This window comes from Phalacrocorax aristotelis, chromosome 4 (assembly GCF_949628215.1).
Source record: "Phalacrocorax aristotelis chromosome 4, bGulAri2.1, whole genome shotgun sequence".
Taxonomy (NCBI): Eukaryota; Metazoa; Chordata; class Aves; order Suliformes; family Phalacrocoracidae; genus Phalacrocorax; species Phalacrocorax aristotelis.
The window spans coordinates 59,152,162-59,174,342 of NC_134279.1; the positions used below are offsets into that span (position 1 = coordinate 59,152,162).

Below are 22,181 nucleotides of genomic sequence, written 5' to 3' on the forward strand. Positions count from 1 at the left end.
AGAATTCTTACGTATTTATCAGTATGCTAGTTCTTGAACTCTGTCATTATCCTCCTTCTCAATATCAAACTTGTCACTAACAGCATGAAGAACATAAGCAGGTAACTGAGATACCATGCACCAGTTAACACTTGAATGAACACTGTTTAACAATTCTTTGAGATCTGACCACTCTCCCTGATTTATGGAGAGCCTGATCAGTAACACAGGCACAGGTTGTTTTCTGAGTGGTAAAAACAAGCTGACAAAAGGAGAGATCTTGATCCACAGCTGAAAATAGGCAGTTCCTAGATGCATGGTCTGAACTTCCAGTTCCCACCTGTGTGAGTTGGGTTTTGCTCATTTTGTCATAAATTGAAAATATCATAAACTGCTTATTTGTTGGACTGTAAGAAGTGCTATATTCAAATATGTACAAGAGATTTCTGGAGAATTACCAACTTTTCATTAGCTAAGGCAGTTTAGGATAGTGCTATTTGTTTAGTTGATCTTGCAGTCTATTATCATGTGCGCATTTGTGTACAGGTTCTTAGCTATACTTGTCTTTTAGTGAGGCCCCTTTGGGTCACCAGCAGAAAGAGATATTTTTATGTTCTGTTTGTTTCACTGCTTTTGTAGACCATGCTGGTTACTATTTCTTTCTGGCAACTGGTGACTGTGAGCTGTTTCAGGTGGTAGTATCCTTATTCCTAGCAGGCTTTTTGCTGCCTGCACTATGAATCACAACAAAATAAATTTGTCTTATGTTTTATGAAGTGTCATGCAGAATCATAAAATAATCAATTGAAAGGGACCTCCAGAGTTCATCTGGCCCAACCTTCCACTCTGTAGAGGTCAGTATAGGTCTACAGTATGGTATGAAACATATAACCCTCAGCTTTAGCTCATTAATGCATGGGAAGCTTTGATCATTATTGGCAGTGTATGCAACAGCAGAGTATGGTTCTGCTGGGCGGGTGATGTAGTGACAATATACTCTATGTTTGTATAGTTCTTCATTAGTAAGTATCTCCCAGAAGCCTAGGGTGAAGGTTCAGCATCCAAAATCTTCCACTTCTATAAGAGTTTCCTGTTCTTAGCTTGGGTGTTAAATGTGTTCTGATTGCTTACCTCCAGATTTCAGCCCAAAATGTTAGCAATCTGTCTCCTGTTTAAAGAACCTAGAAGAAGAAAAGAACATACTGGTGCATTGCTGTATATTGCTATTTGCATATATCGTTATGTGCTGTGGCAATACAGAGACATTTATCTTCCCTCTAGAAGGTGGTATTGCTGGCAATTCCCCTGGGTCTGTTAGAGTTGCAGTAGATTACATTGTTCCTCAGGTACCACTTTCTCATTTTAAAGTTTTCATTGTCAGTACAAGTAAAATGACTAGGTAAGAAATGTCTTATGAGTGGGACATTTTACAGCTTCATCGTGCAAGCTGCTTGGGCACTGAGATGTTCAGATACCCAATTGCTGTAGATGCTATTCAGCCAGCATGGAGGAACCATGACAGTCTGACAGAAAGTACTCTGTATGGAGCAGCTTCCTTTTCTTTCTTTGAAGATGAGGACATACAGCCTTTTGTATGATCAGGGTCTGAGGCATCAACCTACCCAGATGCTTAAAAATTAGTTAAAGGGAGGGAGTGAGCAAAAGCAGCTCCTGGTTCCTGCAGCTGTCAGTGCTCATAAATCAGCTCTGTTTTTCCTTTTTGCAGCAGGACAAGAGTATGAATTTAATTAATGGGTTTGACTTGCTCTGGAAACGCACAGTTAGAGAAATCACCCTACGTACACCTTTCGCGAATGTTGTAAACGTACAAATGTTATTGTGTATTTACTCGTTAATGTTTTCCAGCATCATTGTGCGAGATATAGTTGAATGCCTCAGGCAGGTGGCAAACCAATGACTGCAATAAATCCTTGTTCTTTGGACACCCAGGTCAGAGCTACAAAGGAGCAGCAGGTTAGCTCCTGGTTTCTTGGTTCCACCTGAGTTTTGCTCAACAAAGGCATTAATAATGGCTGCAACAGACAACTTTAGGGAGAAGTTATAATATGAAAAAAAAAATCAAGTAGATTTATCCTGCCACTCTGTTTAAAAAAAAAAAGACAAAAAGCTTATTCTTTTTAAAACTCTTCCTGCAATGGATCATCAGGAATATCTCTGCATTGTTTGGTTTTTCTTGTAGTTTTAATTCTGCCTTAATATGTGTAAAGAGACACAGAAACTGTCAGGCTGGATCAGACCCCAGTTCAGTGCTGTAGTCAGTGTCAGATACCTCAGAAGAAATTGCACAAAAACCCTGCAGGGAGCAGCTTTTACATCACATCAAACATGGCTTAAGTCTCCAAGTTTGAAGACTTACATTCTCCAAAAACTTTTAACTTTTTAAAACTTATATTTGATTTTGTCGTGTTCACTGTTGTGAGGCTGGATAGTGTTTGTTGTTTTCCGTAGAAACCTTATTACACTTCCCCTCGCTAACAAATTCATGGATAGCAGTTGCCCAGACTAGTTATGCTGGAGGAATAATTTTGTTTGCTTCATTCTGAACTAGTCCCTATTTTGATCTGATTGAATCTTCTCTGGTATTTATATAACAAGATGGTTACACTTTCCCTCTAGTCTACAATGCAGTGTAGGATTTTGCTGTCTAGACAGCTAAGGAACTTTGAAAAATGTATACTGAGAAATGCAGTTGTTTTGGTTTTGTTTTTTTAGCAGAAAGTTATTCAGAGCATCATTTGGGCTCTTCTACATGGACGGGTCTCTTTGGTTAGCATGGATGTCTGAGATGTGGACTTAATCTTTATGTAAAGAAAATTGGAAAACAGTGGTTTTTTTTTTCAAACACTGAAAACCAAGCTTGAAAATAGTGAAAAAAATGGTTGAATGTTGCTTTATATTCCCTGTGTTGCCTACAGGTGTGAGAGCATCCTGGAAACTTTAGGTGCAGAATGGCATCCAGCCTCCTTTGATTGCTTGAACCCTGTGATGTTGTACTAAAAGTGTGAGTTCTAGGGTTTTTGTTGGGTTTTTTGTCTGTTGTTGCTTAGGTCCTGCCCCAAAACTCTATCTATCTGGGGATTCGAGGAGAATTGGGCCTCTAAATTTCAGAAGAACATTACCAGACCTGTGGTGAGTGCATTTATGAATATTTATCTGGAACTTAAGATTCAGTGTTAAAAGTGCAAGCTGCTGCACATTTTAATCAGGCAAAATCCTCAGACCTCTCTTTCTTTCCCTGTCATACTCATATCCTCACAAGATCCATGATCCTTGGTTTTTAAAAACTTATGTCAAAACAAGAACACCCGTAACAAATTTCAGTCAAAAAATGCTTGTTTTTTTCCAAGTTTAAATATTTAAACAGACTTATAATTGTACTGGCCAGACACTGACATCGGTAATTCTGGGAACTGTTCTCAAAGAATGCCAGATGCTGGGCAACCGGTGCGCTAGGTCTTTGTGCTTGTTATAAGAGAATATTTTTTTTTATTATTTAACTGTAGAATAAATATTTTAGCTTTCTCATCTATATATAACAGCTTTAAACAAAAGACTTTAATAATTTCTTAAATTATTATTAAAGCTATACCTGGCAGCATTTTATGATGTAAAAAATCTTCATCAGCCTAATTTCATCTGCACAACTTCCTGTAAAGGTTGTGTTGCACACTGTGGGGTCTGAAGTAGGGATGGCTGAAAAAGTAAGTCATTGTCCCCAGCTACTTGCTTAGGACCTGGCTCTGTAAGCAGTATTCTCAGACACCCAGTCACCTCCCAGTCTCTGACCACTTTCAGGCAGTTGTGACAAAGAAACATAACTTAGCTACAAAAATTATGAAGGTTTCTGATGGGTGTAATGCACTGTCACAAGCTCATAAGATCTTCCGTCAGCAAAGAGCCATGGGGAGCCTGCTATAGAGATGGGATTTCCTTCCATTCACGTTTTCGAGGATGTGAGAATGGATGACATTAAATCATGGGCTGTAATTTAGACAGTGAGAAGGTTGCAGACTGATTCAGTAAGTGGAAAAATCCCTTGGGGAAACACATTATGTCTATAATCCTGTCAGATTAGAGAGTCAGTCAAAAAACCTATATAAATGGCTAAATAGTAAAGATTGTGCTAATAGAAGTAAGAAATGTATTTTGCTGAAGGCTACAGAAGTTGGAACTTTGAGGAATGGTATTTCTTTTTTTTTCAAGTAGATGTAGTAGCACAATGTTCTGAGCTATAATTAGTTGACCATGACTCTTCTATTGCAACATTTGAAATAATTGTTATTACGTAGATTTGTGGTTGAAAGAATCCCAATATGCTTAGTATTCACTTATATATTTGGATAACATATGCGGCCTTTAAGGCCCTCCCTTCAGAGCAGGACTTGTTCATAATTCCGTGAATATTACACAAACACAGTTAAAGAATGAACCGATGTGGAATAGAGGTGCTTCAGATGACATTTTGAATATTCAGTGCCAGTAAACACAGGCTTGGGAGCAGGTTTTCGCCGTCACTTTTGTTATGTGCATATATATTTTATATAGATATATATTTCTGCTTGCTGTGGTTAGTGTGTAGAAAGCCCTACGTTATCCAAGTTAGTTTTTACCAGTGTATATTCCTCTAGTTAGAAAGATAAATGAGTCATGGTGGCTGCTGCTGCTTTTCTCCTGCCTTTGGTAGAAATGGATGGACCCTCATTTTGTAGTTGGCATACATTTATGTAGCTCATCTTACATCAGTAATCAATGTAACCAATATATGCTGAAAATGACACATATATTTGTTTTGTAATTTGTCATTAAATACTTGCACCCACAGCATGAACACCCCTGCCACATCTAGGGGATGGGGACTGCAGTCCAGGGGAGTTTGGCTGACAGCTTCTGGGCATCTCTCCCAGAGCACCTAGTGCTAAAGAGCCAAGGCTGGAGCTGGTATCAGAGTTGAGTGCTTTTCAGTGAAAAAAAGTGAAAAGCTTTACTGCTTTTCCTGAAGTTGCTCAGCTTGTGTGGGGGAGGTGTAAAGCTGTCCCCAAAGGCCAGAAATCCCCATTGCCAAAGTAGTCAACACCTCTACCCTTTTCTCCTTTTGCTTTCTGTGCGGGCAGCATGCTGCGTAAAACAGGCCAAGCCCAGACTGCAGTAGGGTAGCTCCTGTGGGTGAGAAACTTAGGCATTTTTGATAAGCCTCAGTGTGCACACATAAGGCCCTAAAAGGCACATAAAATCCTGCTGAAGTTAGCCTCTCCTGGTCCATTTGAAAGTTCTAGCTTTAATGCTAGTGATATTTTCATCCTCCAGCTAAACAAAAGGTCAGGAGGATGTGTCAGCAGTGAGTCCTCTGAATAAAGCAGGCAGTAGCAAAGACGAAGATTTTGAAAGTCCTCTGAGCAAAGCAGGCAGTAATGGAGATGATTTTAAAAATGAAAACATTTCCCTAATGTGGTCTCTAATGCCCTTCCAAAGTGGGTAGCAAAGGTGTTTTTCAGACAAGCTACTGCAATTCAATTAGCCTGACCTAATTTTTATTTCTTCTCTGTCTGCTACAGATTTCCACACTGATAAAATTTAACTTTCTTAAGATTATGTTATGGCCTGGGTGGGACTTGGGTTACAGCACCATTAACTGACGGAGTTTAAATACAGAAAATATTCCCTGAATGGCTGTCTTGTCTGTGTATGCTTGTCTGAGCTAAGAAAACTGAAAAACGACTTTATTGATTTGGGCAGATAAAACTTTCTAGAAGGAAAGTAAACGCTGTTGCAGCCCAGAGCAAATGCTACTGGCTATGACTTATGCAGTTTATATACTTTTTTAATTAGAAGAAGTGGAGGTTATAGACCCAATCTTCTACATTTATATCATTATCTTTGTGCTGACTGCTCACAGTGACATATTAAATGGCACAGAACTCACTAAACACCTATAAACTCAGTCGTGTGCATCACATCTCTCAGTTAGCAGAACTGGTTATGCATTTAGAGCAGTTTTATCTAGAAATAGAAATTCTTACTGGGCATTTCTTCAGCAGCATCCATTTTCTTTATTTAACTTAATTAAAAGCTGCTTTAAAATGCATTGACGACATCAACATTTGGATGAGATTAGGGAGTGATTGTTCTAGGTTCCAAGCCCTTGAAATAAATAAAAGTTCTTTCTGAAGCATGAAATAACTTTTTCCTTGCAACCTACTCCTTAATTTAAAATTGCTAATCCTATAAGACTGACAGTCCAGGAATCTACTTGAGACTGAAGCCTTGTTTGCACACAGAAATGGCACTGTTGTGAAGCAAGAGTAAATTAATCAAGATAAACCGATTTTAAATCAGCACATCATTCTTACGTACAAAATTGCATCAGTTTAAGTATGCCAGCACAACACTTTTTTTTAAGAACTGCATGTGTAGTACACAATGGTCTTTCCTTGAGCTGCTCTGAGCAATGGTTTTGCAGCTGAAGCGGTGCCACTGCAGCATTTAATACAGGCTAGATTCTCACATGTCCTGTGCCAAGGGACCCCTGCAGTGCCTTGGTGTGAGACTGGCTTCCTTGGGGTCTGTCAGGTGTTGGTATTTACTTGCAATCTGCATATGCAGGATTGAAACCAAAGGGATAGTTTTAAATGGTGGGAGACATCCTCACTGTTCAGTCTTTGACTTCATCTGTAAAGCAGGTCTCAGATTCAGGTATTCATTTTTCTGTTGTAGGCTGAATTTAACGAACTGGCATGATCTCTATGTATTCCTGGGATTTTAATCAGACAATGCAAAGGTTACTGTTAATCAGTGTTCATTTTGATTTTACACTAACAAACGCTGTGTATCACATATTGAATGAGATTTATTTCAATTTTGGAGTTGCTGAGTATGGTTAAATCTGTAGCCAAGACTTCCTTTTTCTGCAGTGTAATCAGATATGACTGATATCAGTCCTTCAGTCATGTGACTTGATTCTTACAATGGATGGTTCCCCAGCTTTGTCAAAACATAGTTTTTAATGTTAAAAGAAGTTAAAATCTTGGACTGCCATTATGCATCCCAAAGCCAATATTGACTCGGTGCTTTCCTTCTACAAATCACCTTTAATTGAGGGCCTAAGTGATCTATGGGAACTAAAAATTAGTATTATCCCCAATAATAAGGACTTTTTTCCCCCTCAGCTGTTTAAGTTGTTTCTCAGGTCCTAGTGCCAGGAATGTCTGTGTGGACTGGGGACACCGGAGGCCATAAGGGTCTGTGCTGTCCCTTGCACTGCAGTGTTCCTGGTCTTTTGCTGTGGTAATTCACCATACACGCTTCCCAACATTTTGACATCTAGAGATATTAATGTTTATTGTATATATTTTTTTCAAACAGCATGTGGTAATAAGGATGAATAAGGAATGGTAAATCTGGTTTACGGAAGCCACAAAAAATGTAGCTTTGTTCTGGTTGAGAAAACACACATTTTTGTTTGTGGTTTCTTTTTAAAATTTTCTGTGAAAAGACCATTTCCCCCTTAACTTTACAGTATGATCTTTGTGGTGGTCTTTCCCTATTTGAGAGAGCTCTGGGGTTCTTGTACCCCTGGAAAAACATGAGGGCTTAGTTTTTGTGCTCCTTGTCAGGCTACCAGTTTGATTTCCAAAGAACTGAGCTTCTTTCCCGTTTGGATCACAGTGCTGGTAAGATGAGATGGTGAAGTGACAGGAAAGTGGTTGAGCTGCTGATGGAGACCCAGATAGCTGCTAGATTCTATCAAATCCTGCCTTGTTCATGTCAGAAAGACACAATAATTCATTTCAGCTGGGATGGACTGGCAAATATGCATAAAAATGTAGTTGGTGCTTTCCTAACCCTTCTACTATCTGATCAAGTTTCAGTCTCCACGGGTCATTGTGATGAGGTGAGGAAGGGGTCTGAAGGAATAAGATATTTTGGTCCTTTACATAAAAGGTGGCTTTTTCACACTGTGGTATCTGGCATATTACCTCTTGAAATCCTTTAAATGTATCAAGTTCATATTTTTATTTTCCTTGTAGCAAAACTTTCTCCCAGCAAACATGACATATGAATGACTTGTGGTGTAGTTTGCTGTCACAACTAAATTTCTGTGATGCTGAACTGCTGCCAAGAGACAGCCCTTTTCTCTCCTATTCCTTGTCCTGTGCTGTATGTATTTGAAGGAAAAAAGTGAATTTGAAGATTCACAATGAAAAAGTCCTGGAAAAAAAACCCAGTCTGCTGTGGTTAGAGCTTAATCTGAGTCCCTAAGGTGAGAGCCTGTGAACCAGAGACCTTGACACCTGCTGAAGCCATTGCATTGTCCTAAGACAGCTGGAGTTGAGGGTGCCTCCAAGGTGTCCCTTTCAGCACTAGCTCTGAGCACAGCATCTGGTGGCCCCCAGCAATGGGGTGGGAGAAGTTTTCCCCAGAGGTGAGAGGACGCAAAGGCAGCTCTCTGCTGATTTCCTCCTTTCTTTCTCTAACAAAGCAGTCTCCTTATTCAGGTAGTACTTAATAGCCAGAAACCAACAAGGGAGTTTGCAAAACAAGCCTGCTGTTCAATTTGCAATGCCTGTACTGTTGTGACGTTGTCTTAAAATGCCAGCCCCGCTGCAGCCTGTGCAGCGAGAGGGGAGTGGAAACGCATCACTATTGTCGCCTCTGGAAAGATATACATTGTGCATAATGTTGTATAACAGAAACAAAGCTTGGCTAGCTCAAGCTATTTTGAAGGATCTCCTGATATTATATATATTTTTTCATTTATTACTTATTATTACTTTTTCAGATAGCAGAAAGTTTTGCAGACATGAAAGTGTGGAACCTTGGGAACTTAGGCTTAGGGAAAGGATGTCTCTATTGGCAAAGCCTGAAAAAAAGGAAACAGGTGGCAAACATTAATATTAGGGCAATTAGCTTTGTAGTTTGGGTGCAGCAATGACTGGGGAGGACAGCTTTGTGACTGAGGCCTGACTAACACCCAGCAACCTGTTTGTGGCTTTCCTGATGGTGCTGCCTGCCTGTGCTCTTCATTGCCACAGCAGCGGGTGGGCTGCAGGAGTGGTCTGTGGGACACAGCTCCAGCCCAGCTCCAGCAGCAGTCAAGTGCCACACCATGGCAGAACAACTCACAATGGCCTTACCTAGCTCTGTGGGATATTAGTGCCTATTATATATAAGATTTTGCCCCACAAAATCTGTGTAGCTGTCTCAAGTCCTGTTACTGGCCTGATGGAGCATGCTTGTGGCAGGTACCCTTCTGTCTGAGCAAGGCAGCTTGACAGACGTTGTCCAAAGCAACTCAAGGTTCACAAAACTGGTGTTTCCTTGATCTTGAAGAGTACCTGCTGCTGTGAGCAAGCTCTGAGCCCATCTCATGCACATGGCAGACACCAGAACCCACTGCTGTCAAAGCCATGTGAGGCTGTGGCCACCACATGTTGTGTAATAACCTACTGATGTCACCTATCACTTGGGTTTTCAGGTACCTGGGGTTAAGTGCCTCCTAGATCCAAAAGGATTAAAACCCAGAGCATTTATTTCTCAAGGATGGTGTATTCTTTACTAATAAGCAAGATGGGATTGGGTTATGCTTCCTTATTCTCCTTAAAGTAGGCAGGTACCCAAAGTCTGGATCTAGTCTGGAACTGTCTAGTTAATCTGTACTTGTTTACATAGGGTATGTCTTACTAGATGTCTCTGTGACAGCTGCAACAATGATGGCTTTATTGCTTCTGGTGCCTGTAGGTGCTGCTGTAACACAAACAAGGAAATACTGCAAAAACCTGAAGGTAACTCAGAGGCAAAGCACCTACAGCCTCTTTATATGGGGAAATCCTGCAGGAAGGGAGGGGGCAAAAGCCCTGAAGTATAATGGGAGCTAGGTAACTGAAGGCTGTGAATAACAAACACCTCAGATTCTTCCAGGCATCTCACCTGAATACTTCAAAAAGGCCATTCATGGAAAGCTTTGTGGCAATCAATTGCAATCTTTGTTTCCATAGAGAGATCTTCAGACCTCCTGAAAAGCAAAAGAAATGCCAGGAGAAAGAAGAAAGGTGAAGCCCAGGCTCTGTTTCAGGCATACCTTTGTTATCAAGTCTTTCAAAAGGGCTCGTTGACACGGTGCTAAGTCTTGTTTGTGTTGCTTTTTGCTGGCCTAGAAATAGTGCTTCTTAGTGGGAGAAAAGTGTATTGGCTCAGTGGGGAGAAGATTTTCTCATATCAGGCTTTTCCAGGCTTTATGGTGCTCTGGTCTTCATTTTCTACATAAGTGTGTTATTTTTTCCATGGGAGGAAAGTAGCAAAAGATCTCTCTGTGTGGGAAGGTGGCATGGGAGGAGGGTGAAACTAGTTCTCCAAACTGGCTTGTTTCAAATACCACCCTAGAGAGAGACTCTGCAGATTTTTGGAGACTGGGCTCCATGTGGTAGGTGGGAGGGGATTTCTGTGCTATTGATTAATTCCAAATCGCGTGGGATTTCCTTGGCATAAATGAATGGGATCTTTGCCAATCTAAGCTTAATTTTCCTTCTGTCAAATGAGCTGCGAGAGTTGTGTGATGAGGAAGTTTCAGAGTTGAAGGACCCCTGAATCTGCAGGGCTTGATGGAGTTATCCTTTCCATTTGCTTGGGAGAGGGAGCATGGCTTTTTCTGGGCAGTAGTATATTTACTCACATAATTTCTTTTGCAAAGTTTCCAGCAGCCTCATTCAAGAAACCCTGTATATCTCCTGGAGCACAAAGGGCTTTTAATCATATCTTTGGATATTATGCTCCTTTTTGGGTATGACATGGAGATGTGAGAAACTGAACTAAGGTATTGTTTATTAAGACTTATGTTAAAGCTCAATGTAAAGCATGCGAAGAATACCTCCCAGGCGTGCTTATGCAAGATAACCATCAGATGTCCAAACTTATCGACAGAGATAAGACAAGCAACCCCATATCACCAGGAAGCAGGAAACGACCCCCTAACAACAACTGAAGCATGCGAAAAGTACCTCCACTATCTCATTGAACATGGAAGTAAAGATATATAAAGAGAGACTGTTTGAACTGCTCAGGACGGCAGTTGGCGGAGCGCAGACTCCCCTGCCGTCCAGCGCTGTATTTGCTCATATTCTACTTGCTACAATTAATAAAATTCTAATTGGATTATGATCCATTGTGGTCTCAATTTATGACAATTTGGTGCCGTGACTCGGATAAGGAACGGTGAGCTTCTGTCCTCCGGGGAGGCGCCCCGCGGCAATCCGCGGCCCCGCGACCGACAGCTTACCTCAACCTTACCGACGAACCTAAATTCTAGAATGATGAGCAAAGGAGAAACCGGTAAAATCCCATAAAAATTCTGTGCACGGGAGTCCGGACGAAGACGCAGGGCGCGTAAGTATATGGCGAATTTGTTCGCGGGTTTACCGTTCGGGCGGGATTGGGTTTCCTGGAATATAACGAGTGAGAGGTTCGCTATATTGAACCAGGCGAGTGCGGACCCTTAAGTACTGCGTTTCCCATCTCCCGCGAGGGACTGGGCCAGGAACAAGGGGAACGAGTGAGTGCGCGCTTGTGGATATTCCAGAAGATGGGGGCGAAGGGCAGCAAGCCTTCGACTCCCATGGGAAAGGTACCCACTGTACCTAAGAATACCCCTCTGGCATATATCCTAGACAATTGGAGATATTTCCCTGGAACCCTAGGGAAAGATAAACAGAAAATGATAAAATATTGTACTAGGATATGGGGAGGGAAGAAGATTTCTAAAGATGACGTTTGGCCAGTCTATGGGTCAGAAGAGGATTGGGTCAGACAACAATTAAACCTCTGGGTTAACAATAAAAAACCCCTTAACCCAGAAGAGAGTCAGTATGCGGAAGTGTGGCTAGAAAGACCGAGAGCTAGACTTTATCCACTGAATGAAGTAAAAACTGAACAAAAGAAAAAGAAGGAAGAGTTAGACGAAACCCTTCTAAGCCCCCCTCCCTATATTTCTCCTCCTGCTCCCGCAGCCCCTTCAGAGGTCCCCAGAGCACCCACTCCCCCACCAGAATCGGAACAAGGGTCTCCCCCTCCTCCTAGACGCGTAACTAGGAGTCAAAAAGGGGCAGCTCAGATGTATCCTTTAAGGGAAATGCCCATGGGGGGACCCCAACCTGTGATTGGATATATTTTTGTGCCCCTAAGTTCGGCTGACCTACGAGATTTTAAAAGAACCGAGATGGGAAACCTAATTGAAGACCCACTCGGAGTGGCAGAAAGATTAGATCAATTTTTGGGACCAAATCTTTATACTTGGGATGAGATGCAATCTATCCTTGATCAATTATTTACTACCGAGGAAAGAGATATGATCAGGCGAGCAGGAATGAGACTGTGGGATGCTCAGCATGCCCAGGGACCCCAAGCAGATATTAAATGGCCACTCCAAAGACCTAATTGGGATAATCAGGATCCGGTGCATAGAACTCATATGCAGGACCTGAGAACTATAGTAATTCAAGGGATTAGAGAAGCAGTACCCCGTGGCCAGAATATCAATAAAGCATTTAATGAAATACAAAAGAAAGATGAGAGCCCTACTGAGTGGCCGGAACGACTGAGGAAAGCCCTTCAGCTGTATTCTGGGGTAAATCCAGACAACCCTTTAGGGCAAGCGCTCCTCAAAACTCAGTTTGTGGCAAAATCATGGGAAGATATCAGAAAGAAGATTGAAAAGTTAGAGGACTGGCAGAATAGAGGGTTGGATGAATTATTGAGGGAAGCTCAGAAAGTCTACGTAAGGCGGGAAGAAGAGAGCAGCAAGCGACAAGTAAAAATGATGGTAGCAGCAGTCAGAGAGGATCGCAAAGGGCGGACTGGTGAACACAGATCTGCTGGAACGAAACAAGGGAACGTGGTAGTAAAGAAGGAACAGAGATGTTGTTTTTACTGTGGAAAGAAGGGACATATAAAGACGAATTGCAGAGAAAGGATCAGGGATGAGGAAATATTAAAAACGGAATAGGAGAGTCAGGGGCTCTATATCTTAGGGGACCGGAGTCATCATGAGCCCTTGATAAAATTAAAAATAGGTCCCCATAAACAAGAGTTCACCTTTTTAGTAGACACTGGGGCTGAGAAATCGACTATTAGGCAAATACCTGAGGGATGTAAAGTTTCCCCTGAAAAGGTACAAGTAATTGGGGCAAAAGGAGAACCTTTTAAAGTAAGCAAAATCAAAAATGTGGTATTCGAAACTGAAAATAAATTTGGAATGGGTGAACTCTTGCTCGTCCCTGAAGCAGAATTTAATCTGTTAGGACGAGATTTAATTGTTGAATTGCAATTAGAAATTAAAGTAAAAAATCAAGAGCTAACGGTGTCTGCTTATCCTTTGACCGTAGATGATCAAAAACAAATTAACCCCGATGTCTGGTACTCTCCGGATACAATAAGTAAACTGGAAATCCCACCGATTAAAATTCAAATTTCCGAACCCCACATACCTGTGAGGATAAGGCAATATCCCATATCCCTAGAAGGACGGAGAGGATTGAAACCAGAAATTGATCGATTATTAGCACAAGGAATCTTAGAGCCTTGTATGTCACCCTTTAACACTCCCATTTTGCCTGTAAGGAAGCCAAATGGGAAATATCGGCTCGTACATGATTTAAGGGAAATAAACAAAAGAACTATCACCCGGTTCCCTGTAGTAGCAAATCCATACACACTGCTAAGCAAGCTAGGACCCCATAACTCCTGGTATAGTGTGGTTGATTTAAAGGATGCCTTTTGGGCCTGTCCACTGGCAGAAGAATGCCGTGATTATTTTGCCTTTGAATGGGAAGACATAGAGACAGGCCGCAGACAGCAATTGAGATGGACCGTGCTCCCCCAAGGGTTCACTGAGTCCCCTAACCTGTTTGGACAGGCCCTGGAAGAGCTCTTAAAAGAATACCAGGTACAAACGGGAAATGTGCTGTTACAGTATGTAGATGATCTACTCATAGCAGGGAATAATAAGAAGGATGTAAGAAAAGAAACCATTCGACTTCTAAACTTTCTTGCACAACAGGGACTACGGGTATCACAAGAAAAGTTACAATTTGTGGAGGAAAAAGTGAAATATTTGGGGCATTATTTGTTTAACGGCAAGAAGATATTGGATCCGGAGCGCATTAAGGGAATTCTGGAATTACCTATGCCTGTCACTAAGAGGCAAATTCGACAAGCATTAGGGCTATTTGGGTATTGTAGACAATGGATAGAGAATTACAGCTTTAAAGTTAAATTCTTGTATGAACAACTGTCTAAAGACAAAATACCCAAGTGGACCCCTCAGGATCAAGATCAGTTTATCAGCCTCAAAAGGGAGTTAAGTCAAGCACCGGTTTTAAGCCTCCCAGATCTAAAGCGGCCATTCCATTTATTCGTTAACATACATGAAGGAACAGCATTCGGAGTATTAACTCAGGAATGGGCGGGACAAAAGAAACCAGTAGCATACTTATCAAAGCTGTTGGATCCTGTGAGCAGGGGTTGGCCAAGTTGTTTACAAATCGTTGTTGCTGCTGCCTTATTACTTGAAGAAACGAATCGTATTACCTTCAATGGGGAAGTTGTCCTATATGCGCCTCATAACATAAGGGGGGTGCTTCAACAAAAAGCAGAAAAATGGCTTACAGATAGCCGACTACTAAAGTATGAGGGAATACTCATAGAATCTCCAAAACTGTCCCTAAGGACTGTCGGAGCGGTTAACCCTGCAGAATTTTTATACCCAGGGGAAAGTACTGAGTTAATACACGATTGTCTTCAAACGATTGAACAACAAACACGAATTCGACCAGATCTAGAAGAAGAGGAATTACAACATGGAGAAATAATTTTTATAGATGGGTCATCTCGAATAGTGGAAGGTAAACGATTGTCAGGGTATGCCATCATTAAGTTGGATAAAGGAGAATTTAAGACAATAGAATCGGGCCCCCTGAGTGCCAGCTGGTCGGCTCAAGCCTGTGAGCTGTACGCATTGTGGAAAGCCTTAGTGTCACTGAAGGGAAAGGATGGAACTATATATACAGACTCACGCTATGCGTTCGGAGTAGTACATACCTTTGGGAAAATATGGGAGGAGAGAGGATTTGTTAACTCACAGGGAAAAGAACTGATACACCCAGAATTAATTCGGCGAGTTCTGGGGGCATTGAAAATACCAAATAAAATAGCAGTTGTACATATAAAGGGACACCAGCGAGGCACGAGTTATCAAGTTAGAGGAAATAATGCAGCTGATACAGAAGCAAAACGAGTAGCAGGCAATTATAGTACGATTTTGACTATGCAGCAAGTACCTGTTAGTAATAATTTGAGTTTTGAGTCTGCAGAAAAGGAAAAACTAGAACAAATGGGAGCTAAGGAACAAGATGGTAAGTACATATTGCCAGATGGGAGAGAAGTCTTGCCGAAGGGCATAGCACTCGAAATCTTTTCAAAAATACACAGTAAAACACACTGGGGAACCCAGGCGTTAGTTGATCATTTCAATCAACAGTTTGCCTGTATAAGCGTATATAACATAGCAAAGGCAGTCACTGCAGCCTGCGAGACCTGTCAAAAGGTTAATCGAAACAACATGAGACGAAAACCTCTTGGAGGACGTTCCCCAGCATACAGACCTTTCTCACACATACAAGTGGATTTTACTGAACTACCCAGGGTAGGGCGTTACAAATATTTATTAGTGATGGTGGATCATTTAACACATTATGTTGAGGCTTTTCCTACCTCTAAAGCAACTGCTAACCAAGTTACTAAGGTATTACTTGAACATATTATATCTCGATATGGAGTACCCGATGTAATCGATTCGGACAGAGGAACACACTTTGTGTCAAAAATTGTTAGAAATCTAACAGGAAGTTTAGGTATTAAGTGGGAATATCATACGCCATGGCATCCACAAAGTTCGGGAAAAGTTGAAAGGATGAACGGAGAAATCAAAACTATTTTGACTAAATTAATGATAGAAACCAAATTATCATGGGTTAAGTGCCTACCCATGGCACTATTAATTCTCAGAACCAGGCCCCGAGCAGATGTAGGGATATCAGCGTTTGAACTGGTGTATGGAATGCCCTATAGAATCGAAAGTCCACAAACAAATGTTTTAATTCGAGATCATGTGATTAATGAATATGTTTCACAATTAGCAGAACATCGTAACAAGCTTTGGGAACATGGACTAATTGTGCAACGACCCCCATTGGACTTAAAAATTCACAATTTTAAACCTGGGGACTGGATATTGGTTAAAACGTGGAAAGAAGAAACCCTAAAACCCAATTGGGAGGGACCTTATCTTGTTTTGCTTACAACAGAAACAGCTGTCCGGACTGCTGAGCGTGGATGGACTCATGCCAGTCGCATTAAAGGCCCAGTGACGAGACCCCACTGGAAAGTAATCAGTACTCCAGGTGACACCAAGATAACTCTGAAAAGATAACGTAATGATAAGAACTTTAGTTGATTATTTTGCCGCATTACCTTTTGGTATAAAGTGTATATTGCTGTTTATATTTGCTATAATTATCTTTTTTAATCTATTATATATGGAAGCGTACGAAGTGTGTTGAAGGAAATTGCTAAACTTATGTAGTAACACAATATTGAATATAGAGGAAAAGCTAATAAGCACTTTAGATATACAAATTAGATGCAATCATTTGAACTGCGATTGTTATCCATTTGCTCGTTGCAAGTGTAAGGTATGCCAGGATAAATGGTGGACACACTGTGAATATGGATACCCTCCGATAGGAGTTTGCACACAGTGTTGGAAAATCCAAAGAACTCTCACTGAGTGGAAATTAAAAACAATTAGAGTCGGAACAAGAAATTATTCGAGGATCCCATGAATGGTGGAAAGTTTTGCCAAAGGAATAAACCCTTAGTATTATTGTTACCATTCCAACGAATCAATCCCCTTTGTGGTTGAAATTTTGGCTACAAAGTGCAGAAGGGAAGTACTAGCTGTGTCTTGCTTAGTCTCATTAGTTAAAGCTGCAAAGTGGGAGGCCTATATAAACAGGCAGAAAGCCTGAAACAGCTGTTCTCCTGAAGATTTCCCTTGCTGCCAAGAAGATGGTACACCCCGTGGCTCGAAGCAACCGAGTCGACGGGCGAGGCAGAGGAGGAACAAACTGTGGAGAAAAGAACCAGAACAATGAGGCGCAAGAGCAGCTATGGTCGAACTTCCCCAAGACTGGTAAAAGTGTACTTAAATTGGAAAAATTGACAGACACCCTTTTTCCTGGTATATCGTTAGTTTTATTATCGATAATAGCCCAAACAAATGGAAAAGGAAACCCTCATGAACCCATGAATTGGACAATAACAAACATACAATATCCAAATAAGCCAATCCAAGCACAAATTATGGAGGGGGGAACAGTTAGTTTCAATATAAGTTTGCGTTACTTAATCGATGGAGAAATGGATAAGAATTGCAAGCCAATTTATATATGCCCAGCATCGAACCCTGGTAAATCATACTGTAATCGTCCAGACCATTATTATTGTGCATACTGGGGATGCGAAACATGGGCCTCTGAATGGTCTGCATCTGGAGATCAAAATCTAGAAATCAAATGGTCACCACAAATATGTCAAAAGAGAAATTGGAGCTACACAGATAGTTACTATAATGGTACATGTAATCATAAAGATATTGGATGTACAGGCATTAATATAACCATAAAAGATCCTAGTCAGGACTTCTGGCTTGTAGGAAAATTTTGGGGAATTAGATATTACGAACAAGGTGTAGATAGAGGGGGTATTTTTCAAATTATGAAGAAACCGATGCCCCACGATCCTTTGCCAATAGGACCAAATCTGGTCCTGAATCCGCTCACTTCCTCTGAAGAAAAGATGGCCCCCGTAATTGTCATAACCCATTCCTCAGGCTCTCCTTCGAAAACAACTAATGATGCTGTCCAGAGATCTAGAGTTGTCAGAACCCAAGGACCCCTTATGGAATCTAATGCAAGCCTCTTATCGTGCCCTTAATGAAAGCAAACCAAATTTAACTGAAGAATGCTGGTTATGTTATAATATTAGACCACCATATTTTGAGGCAGTTGGAAAACCAGGTATGATTCGATGGTCTAATGGTTTAAACCCACAAGAATGTCGATGGGATGACCAGAAGAATCATACGCAAGGAATTACTATTCAATTAGTAACGGGTCAGGGAAAATGTATAGGCACAGTGCCCGAAAAGTATCAGCCTTTGTGCAGCCGAACAGTCACTAACACCAATATAGAGAAACACAAAAATAAAAAGGACAAATGGGCTATCCCGACACCAGGAGCTAAATGGGTTTGTTCAGACATCGGAATAACGCCTTGCCTATCCTTGAACGTGTTTAATGAATCTCAGTTTTGCATACAGGTGATTATTGTTCCTCGCCTAATCTATCACACCTCTGAGGAGGTGCTACGCCACTTTGAAGGAAACCTGAATAGACAAAAACGAGAGCCAATTACAGCAGTAACCCTAGCTACACTGCTGATAGCGGGTGGAGTTGGAGCAAGTACAGGCATAGCCTCCCTGGTAAAAGGTCAGGAGTTGCAAAATTTGCAGATGGCTGTAGATGAGGATTTAGCAAAAATAGAGCAATCTATTCAAAATTTAGCCACTTCAGTAAAATCTTTATCAGAAGTGGTGCTGCAAAATAGGAGAGGATTAGACCTATTGTTCTTAAAGGAAGGAGGGTTATGCGTAGCTCTCAATGAAGAATGTTGTTCGTTTGCTGACCATACGGGAGTAGTCCAAGACACCATGTCTGAACTCCGGAAAAGGTTAGAACAACGTAAAAAAGATCGTGAAGCGGGCAAGTTATGGTATGAAAGCTGGTTTAATGTTTCACCTTGGCTAACCACTTTGGTGTCTGCTTTAGCAGGACCGCTTATTATGTTGATTCTGGGACTTATATTTGGACCTTGTATATTACGCTGTATTTTACATTTTATTAAAGAACGGTTTGACCCAGCTAAATTGCTTATTTTGACTACAAGGTCTGAAGCAAAATATAAGAGTGTATCTATTAATGAAGATGACGATTGTTGTGAATGCATTATGCCACATAAGAACTATGATTGTAATTGTGAGATATTACCTTGTGAGTGTTATGATAAATGTCGGAATTGTGGAAGAAGATTTGCCTGCAGTGCCGAAAATGAAAGTAGTGTCTAATAAACAATAATAGGATAAAAAGAAAAAGGGGGGATTGTGAGAAACTGAACTAAGGTATTGTTTATTAAGACTTATGTTAAAGCTCAATGTAAAGCATGCGAAGAATACCTCCCAGGCGTGCTTATGCAAGATAACCATCAGATGTCCAAACTTATCGACAGAGATAAGACAAGCAACCCCATATCACCAGGAAGCAGGAAACGACCCCCTAACAACAACTGAAGCATGCGAAAAGTACCTCCACTATCTCATTGAACATGGAAGTAAAGATATATAAAGAGAGACTGTTTGAACTGCTCAGGACGGCAGTTGGCGGAGCGCAGACTCCCCTGCCGTCCAGCGCTGTATTTGCTCATATTCTACTTGCTACAATTAATAAAATTCTAATTGGATTATGATCCATTGTGGTCTCAATTTATGACAGAGATGAGGAAAACCAAAACAACCTGAATAGAGTTCAAATCCTGCAGACTAACACTAGAGGCTTGCACAGATTGGGAAACAGGAGGCCGAACCCAGAAAACAGGTGGCTCTTGATGGACTCGGTTCTTGGGTTAGGGGATTTGTGCCAGTATCTAGGTGAGCTGTTCAAGTGCGTTAGCAATGCACTGCGCAGTGAGCTCTGTACAGAAGAATATTGCAGGCTGTAGGAATGTGAGATAAAGTAGAATTGAAAAAAAATCTGTTTTACTGAACAAAGAAATCGCAGTCTATGATTAACTTTTTCATGTCAAGTGTAGAACATACAAATCTAGGCTCTTTCATGGCATGTTACTGGAAAAAAAAAAAGGCCCTGTAGCACAGAGAGCATACCACTACTGGATTACCTGCCTTAAATGTACTTTAGAGTTTAGAGAAATTCAGTCAGGTTCACTTTATCCTAACAAATACTCATTTAATGCAGCTGTTACAGCAGTGCAAACCACAGATTTGCAACAAGCCATGCTTCTGGGGCTCATCTCAGATACTGGCCTTATGAACCAATTTTTTGCAGATTTGTCTTTTTGCATCAAGCTGGAATGATACAGAGAATGGAAAATAATTTCATAAGGTTAGAAGAATCAATGGTTTACAGACTCAATAATGGTGTGACAAAGGTGATTTTTACATGTTTGGCAGCTTAACAGGTTAAGGCAACCCAACAGGTTTGTGGGGAAAACATGAAACTTTAGCTCCTTGAAAGGAAAATGGAACCCACAGGGAAAGGTGTCAATGTTGATTTCATTGTTTCAAAGGAAATTCATGGTTTCAGAAAAAAAATGTATTTTGTGTGGCTGGCAGACTGGAAAATCTTTTGGGAAGATTTCAAGTTACAACTGGATCTTCAAAATGGAATGTAAACAGAAAGGAAAAAATACTGAAACCTGTTTATAAATAGCTTGTGTTTGCAAGAGTTACATCCTTGGTTTGTTACTGCTAGCCCAAAGTGAATCCTACACAGAGAGGTTGGTGTGACCCACAAAGTACATGCTATAAATTAATCATTCAGCCAAAACATATATTTTCCTGGGAAGACTGAAAGAGAACACCATGAATTTAACTCACCCTCCTGCCCAAATTAATGGCTGCTAGCAGGTCTGAAAATCAGAAGGCTGTGCATGGGGCATAGTGTTTGGGCTAAGGCATATATAGAACGGTGTGGAAGAAGTAAATGTAAAGCCTGGAGAACAATACACTTAATGAAAATGGGTCAGTGGGTTTGAAAGAAAAATTTGACTTTGCCCATCATAAAAACCAACCAACTAAACCTCAAACTTTTCTTACCCAGTTGTCCTGTATGGGAACAGCGGTAAAAACAATTTTAACATTTTCATCATGATTTCTTATCCTTGTTGCTTTTTAATGGGATCATAAGGTGAAATCCAGATAAGTAATGTAGCTTGTATTGGGAGACCTGAAGATCTTTTCTCCAGCAGAAGAATTTGACATGTTGTGGGAGCAAGGTTGGTTTATTTTGTGAGCAAAATGGTGATATTGTTAGTTATGTCAGATATTGGTGGTCCAAAGTTTGGATGAATGCCTAGCATGTAGGGGCAGCAAATATTTAGAATCTGGTATTTCAGTGAATGGTAAGGCTGTGGTGTGCCTGGCTCAAGCAGTGATTTCTCAGATGATCTTGTAGCCTGTAAGTAGAACTGCTTAGACCCAGTCAGCTATGGGGATGTTTGAGAAGGATCAAATACACACACTAAAAAAAGGAACCCTTCTAAAACAGTATAAGCAATATAAATCAGTTTCTTTCTCAGGTTAGATCTGTAATAGCTTTCAGATCAGACATAGCCCGAAAGAGATTAATATACCTGATGCATTTCTTTTTCCTTCACCCTTATTTTGGGGTGGTGTCTTTTCTCCCAGTTTCATTGCTCAAGGTGCTCCCCCTACATGGTACTGCTTCTACATAACAAGTGTGGGAAACATACTAGGATGCATTTTTTACTTCATTGTTCCTGAACATTTCACATAAAGAATGGTCAGCAAAGAGTAGAAAAGCAGAGGGCCATAGTTACAAGGTACTGTGAAAATGGATAACAAACCTTTTAAAATGGAAAAATACAGAAAACAGTAAGTCACACACAAAAATCTTCAAGAAAAGACCCTGATACAATAGCTTAATAAAGACCCCTTTATGTGATGTGACTTTTTCCTCTTACATGAGTTCTTTTTGACTCAAAGGGTTTTTCTTTTCTTTTAAATACAGCACTTAGATTAATGTGTAAAGCATAGAGATAATTTAATCTAGAGCTGTTCAGAATGCCTGTGAACTTTTCCATTTGGTTATTTTAAACCAATTTCCTTCACAGACATTGCATGATGGTGGGTGGCTAAGGGAATGATTAAACACAATGATTTTGTGAACAAGAGCAAAGAGTTTTTGTTATAATTACAATAATTATTTCTCAGCACAAGGCAGATCCAAAGTATTGACCACTGCATTAAAAAGGTCTAAATGTGG

General features: G+C 40.7%; 1 protein-coding gene across 21 annotated transcripts in view; it reads right to left on the reverse strand.

Annotated features, from left to right (window-relative positions):
* The window catches only part of PGCKA1 (PDCD10 and GCKIII kinases associated 1), a 52,811-nt gene that overhangs the window by 24,071 nt on the left and 6,559 nt on the right, over nucleotides 1-22,181 (reverse strand). For 10 of the 21 annotated variants that reach the window (XM_075091704.1, XM_075091701.1, XM_075091698.1 and 7 more), the window contains exon 2: nucleotides 1,111-1,160. The gene's annotated coding sequence lies outside the window, so the exon portion shown is untranslated. Of the gene's footprint in view, nucleotides 1-1,110; nucleotides 1,161-9,924; nucleotides 10,010-16,344; nucleotides 16,463-22,181 lie in introns of those variants that run through there. The other 11 variants (XM_075091705.1, XM_075091708.1, XM_075091700.1 and 8 more) reach the window with 3 other exon arrangements.